The following is a 6,000-nucleotide window of genomic DNA, read 5'->3' on the forward strand; positions in this document are numbered from 1 at the left end:
GCTATTTTAAACAGTGCTTCAGTGAACATATGTATGCATGTGTCTTTAAAATAGAACGATTTATAATCCTTTGGATATATACCCAGTAATGGGATTGCTGAGTCAAATGGAATTTCTATTTCTAGGTCCTTGAGGAATCACCACACTGTCTTCCACAATGGTTGAACTAATTTACACTCCCATCAACAGTGTAAAAGTGTTCCTATTTCTCCACATCCTCTCCAGCATCTGTTGTCTCCAGAATTTTTAATGATTGCCATTCTAACTGGCGTGAGGTAGTATCTCAATGTGGTTTTGATTTGCATTTCTCTAATGACCAGTGGTGATGGCATTTTTCATATATTTCTTGGCCTCATAAATGTCTTCTTTTGAAACGTGTCTACTCATATCCTTCACCCACTTTTGAATGGGATTGTTTGTTTTTTTCTTGTAAATCTGTTTTAGTTATTTGTAGATTCTGGATATTAGCCCTTTGTCAGATGCTTAAAAAAATAAACGAAAAATTTTTCCCATTCTGTTGGTTGCAGGTTAACTCTAATGATTGTTTCTTTTGCTGTACAGAAGCTCTGGAGTTTAATTAGATTCCATTTGTTGATTTTGGCTTTTGTTCCCAGTGCCTTTGGTGTTTTTGTCATGAAGTTCTTGCCTATGCCTATGTCCTGAATGGTTTTGCCTAGGCTTTCTTCTAGGGTTTTTATGGTGTTAGGTCTTATGTTTAAGTCTTTAATCCAGCTGGAGTTAATTTTAGCATAGGGTGTCAAGAAGGGGTCCAGTTTCTGCTTTCTGCACATGGCTAGCCAGTTTTCCCAACACCATTTATTAAACAGGGAATCCTTTCCTCATTGCTTCTTTTTGTCAGGTTTATCAAAGATCAGATGGTTGTAGATGTGTGGTGTTGCCTCCGAGGCCTCTGTTCTGTTCCATTGGTCTGTATCTCTGTTTTGGTACCAGTACCATGCTGTTTTGATTACTGTAGCCTTGTAGTATAGTTTGAAGTCAGGTAGTGTGATGCCTCCAGCTTTGTTCTTTTTGCTTAGGATTGTCTTGGCTATGTGGGCTCTCTTTTGGTTCCATATGAAATGTAAGGTGGTTTTTTCCAGTTCTCTGAAGAGTGTCATAGGTAGCTTGATGGGGATAGCATGAATCTATAAATTACTTTGGGCAGTATGACCATTTTCACAATACTGATTCTTCCTAACCATGAGCATGGAATGTTTTTCCATCTATCTGTGTCCTCTCATTTCCTTGAGCAGTGGTTTGTAGTTCTCCTTGAAGAAGTCCTTTACATCCTTTGTTAGTTGAATTGTTAATTGTGAATTCAACTAACGAATTGTGAATGGCAATTCGTTCTTGATCTGGGTCTCTTTTAGTCTGTTATTGGTATATAGGAATGCTTGTGATTTCTGCACATTGATTTTGTATCCTGAGACTTTGCTGAAGTTGCTTATCTGTTTAAGGAGATTTTGGGCTGAGACAACGGAGTCTTCTAAATATACAATCATGTCATCTGCAAATAGAGACAATTTGACTTCCTCCTTTCCTAATTGAATACCCTTTCTTTCTTTTTCTTGCCTGATTGCTCTGGCTAGAACTTCCAATACTATATTGAATAGGAGTGGTGAGAGAGGACATCCTTGTCTAGTACTAAATTTCAAAGGGAATGCTTCCAGTTTTTGCTCATTCAGTATGATATTGGCTGTGGGTTTGTCATAAATAGCTTTTATTATTTTGAGATACATTCCAGCTATACCTAGTTTATTGAGGGTTTTTAGCATAAAGACTGTTGAATTTTGTCCAAGGCCTTCTCTGCATCGATTGAAATAATCATGTGGTTTTTGTCTTTGGTTCTGTTTGTGTGGTGGATTATGTTTATAGACTTGTGAATGTTGAACCAGCCTTGCATCCCCAGGATGAAGCCTACTTGATCATGATGGATAAGCTTTTTGATGTGCTGTTGCAATTGGTTTGCCAGTATTTTATTGAACATTTTTGCATCTATGTTCATCATGGATATTGGCCTGAAGTTTTCTTTTTTTGTTGAGTCTCTGCCAGATTTTGGTATCAGGATGATGTTGGTCTCATAAAATGATTTGGGAAGGATTCCTTCTTTTTGGATTGTTTGGAATAGTTTCAGAAGGAGTGGTACCAGCTCCTCTTTGTATATCTGGTAGAATTCGGCTGTGAACTCATCTGGACCTGGGCTTTTTTTGGTTGGTAGGCTATTAATTGCTGCCTCAACTTCAGCCCTTGTTATTAGTCTATTCAGGGTTTTGACTTCTTCCTGGTTTAGGCTTGGGAGGATGCAGGTGTGCAGGAATTTATCCATTTCTTCCAGGTTTACTAGTTTATGTGCATAGAGTTGTTTGTAATAATCTCTGTTGATGGTTTGAATTTCTGTGGAATCTGTGGTGATATCTCCTTTATGAGGTGTCTCTTTGGATATACAGGAGTCAGGGAGCTGCTTGAGGAGATAGTCTGTTCCTTATAGGAGCACAAATGCTATGCTGAGAGCTCTGTTGTTCCATTCAGAACTGCTGAGCAGGTATGTTTAAGTCTGCTGCAGCAGAACTCATAACTGCCTTTTTTTCCCCAGGTGCTCTATCCTGGGAAGGTGGGGCTTTATTTATAAGTTCCTGATGTGCTGCTGCCTTTTTTCAGAGATGCCCTGCCCAGCAAGGAGGTAGTCTAGTCACCGTCTACCATCAGAGGCGTTGCTGAGCTGCTGCGGGCTCTGCCCAGCTGCTGTGTGAACTTCCTTGTGGTTTTGTTTATAGAGGTATACTTAGAACTGCCTTGGTAATGGCAGTCTGCCTCAGTCTGCCTCAGTAATGGCTGACTGCCTCTGTAATGGCGGACTGCCTTGGTAATGGTGGACTGCCTAGGTAATGGTGAACTGCCTCCGTAACGGCAGATTGCCTTGGTAATGGCAGACTGCCTTGGTAATCATGGACTGCCTCGGTAATGGCTGACACCCTTCCCCCCACAGAGCTGGACCGTTCAGGGTCCAGCAGTGCTTGCTGCGAAACTCTCAGTCCTGAACATTTCAGATTGCTGGTCTTTGTGGGGGTGGAACCCACTGAGCCAGATCACCTGGCTCCCAGTTTCAGCCCTCTTTTTATCAGTTGAATGGGTGGCTCTGTCTCCCAGGCGTTCCAGGCACCAGTTGAAATGGCTGCCCAGATTTGTGTCTGAGTTTTTGTGTGGAGACCCACTGCACCAGCTGAAACAGCTGTGCTCGAAACTCGTGGCACTTTTAGGCCCAGGGAATCTCCTGGTCTGTGGGCAGTGAAACTCGTTTGGAAATGCTGGGATCTTTCACTCTCTGCTTTGTTCTTGCTGGAACTGGACTCCAGAGCTGTTCCTATTTGGCCATCTTGGATCTTCTCTCAGAATTCACTTCTTCATTGAGCACGACCTCACCCAGCACCTCCTGGGCACCATGCACAATCATGAGATGGGGACAGAGGGCAACTGCACACATCAGGCCTTGACCTTAACCTTCTGGATCAGCAAGGGGAAGGAAAACAGACATGAACAAAATTCCTTCTGAAGGTGTAGAGCACTGTGAAAAAAGTAAAAGGGGATGACAAGGAAGGAGGATGTGCCAAGAGGGACGGTCACAGAAGACTTCTCTGAGAGGCAACATTGGAACTGAGACACAAAAAGTCCAAAGAAGAAGATGCCCCAAACCCTGGGAACAGAGAAACCCAGGAAGAGGCACTGCCAGGGCAGGACCTGAATTCAGGAGGAAGCCGGACATGTAGAAGCTCCGAGAAATGGCCAGGGCAGATTCACAAGAGTGGCCGAGAGGAGAAGGATGGGTCCAATATTCAGTAAGTGTCAGAATCAAGTAAGGCAACGAGATAAGTGAAGGAAACACATCATGGGTAGATATGGACCCTTGTAAAACAGAAAGACACAGGCAGGAGCAGAAGAGGTGTAAGGATGGAGCACAGAAAGATGAGACAAGCCAGGGCAGATCCTGTGTGGGTACCAATGGCAAGAAGACAGGAAGAGATGGGCAGAGCCGTATTACATGTGGGTATGAATGACAGAAAGACAGTAAGCTATGGGCAGAGGCAGATCATATGTGGGTATGAATGTCAGGAAGACAGACATGAACAGAACAAACCTTGTGTTGGTGTGAGTATCAGTAATACACTAAGGCATAGGCTGGGTGCGGTGGCTCATGCCTGTAATCCCAGCACTTCGGAAGGATGAGGAGGGCAGATCACTTGAGGTCAGGAGTTTGACACCGGCCTGCAACATGGCAAAACCCCATCCCTGCTAAAAATACAAAAATTAGCCGAGCGCGGTGGCACCCGCATGTAGTCCCAGCTACTCAGGAGGCTGAGACAGGAGAATTGCTTGAACACAGGAGGCAGAGGTTGCAGTGAGCCAAGATCCCACCACTGCACTCCAGCCTGGGTGACAGAGCAAGACTCTGACTGAAAGAAAAAGAAACTTCAATGCCTTTTGTTCACGTGACTTTAGCAATCTTTTGGAAATAAAGACAGCTTTTAAAATTATTGGTTAACCAGGTGTGGTGGCTCATGCCTGTAATCTCAACACTTTGAGAGGCAGAGGCAGGCAGATCATTTGAGGTCAGGAGTTTAAGACCAGCCTGACCAATATGGTAAAACCTCATCTCTACTAAAAATAGAAAAAAATTAGCTGGGTGTGGTGGCGCACCCCTGTAATCTCAGCTACTTAGGAGGCTGAGGCTGGAAGACTGCTTGAACACAGGAGGTGGAGGTTGCAGTGAGCTGAGATAAAAAAAAAAATAAAAGTTACTAAGAGTTAACACTGTAATATGTAATTGAGACTACTGGAAAAACAGTTTTACATATAAGGTATGTAAACAAACTATAATATTTCTTTGATAAAAGATTAGAAGGTGGCGTGGGAATATGGCTTTTGTTAAAGGGAATGTAATTTTGCCTAGTTCAGAGGGTTTTAAAGATTGTCTAAACCTAAAAGAGTAACAAGACAAAACTGAAGGTTTAAGTAAGGTGAAAAGGATGTGCGAAGCAGCAGATGGCAAACCCACACTCAGGACTCCTCCCTGAGGGTGCTATTGACACAGGTTGGACTGGAGAGGAGTAGAGTGGCAAAAAGAGGACAGGAAGAGACTCAGGGACAATGAGCAGGAGATGGCTGTGGCTTGGAGGTGAAGACATTAGCTGACGGTTGGATATACGGGCCAGGAACACAAAGAAGAAAGTTCCAGAAAGAAGCTTTGCCTAGGAAGTTGGTGGCAGTGATTGATTTTGTTGTTAGTGCCTCAGAGGGTCTCACTAACTTCCAACTTTATTCCCCAGACCATAGCCTGTATTGCGCTTTCTGTCACCCAGAGGGTTCTTGGTAGCATAGTAGGTACTCAATTTTGTGAACGTTCTATGGAGTCCTGAAAAGGCTATGTCCCTGTTTGAATTTGATGTCTATTAATAAGACCTTTACAATGATATCAATATCTGCCATTTAATTTTGCATACATCTATCAAACACTGAGAACAAAGTCTTTCATTCCTGTGCCTTTCTATTAAATTATCCATAAGGTCCATCCAGTTCTGGTTTCTACTTTTGATTACATGTAATCGATCATACACAAGTTCATGATCTGCACTTGAACCTCTTACCAGGTAGCCAGCCCTGAGGCATTGACTGCTTTTTGCCTCTAATTCTCCCTCGCCTGGATCAGTATTATTACGGTGGCACTTCCTGTTTCCTTGCTGATCAGTTTCTGTCCAGTCCTTTATTTATTTAAGAGATGGTGGTCTCCCAATATTGCCCAGGCTGGTCTTGAACTCCTGAGCTCAAGCAACCCTCCCACCTCAGCCTGCCCAGTAGCTGGGACGACAGCAGGCACCACCATGCCCAGCTCGCCCCTTTATTCTAACGTTTGAGGGAAATGATGAGGCAGGTAAAAGCATATGATCGTTAAAAAAAAAAAAATCAATCCTGGAATCTTTAACATGGGCATTTAATCTGTTCATATGT

This window comes from Saimiri boliviensis, chromosome X (assembly GCF_048565385.1).
Source record: "Saimiri boliviensis isolate mSaiBol1 chromosome X, mSaiBol1.pri, whole genome shotgun sequence".
NCBI classification, from domain to species: Eukaryota; Metazoa; Chordata; class Mammalia; order Primates; family Cebidae; genus Saimiri; species Saimiri boliviensis.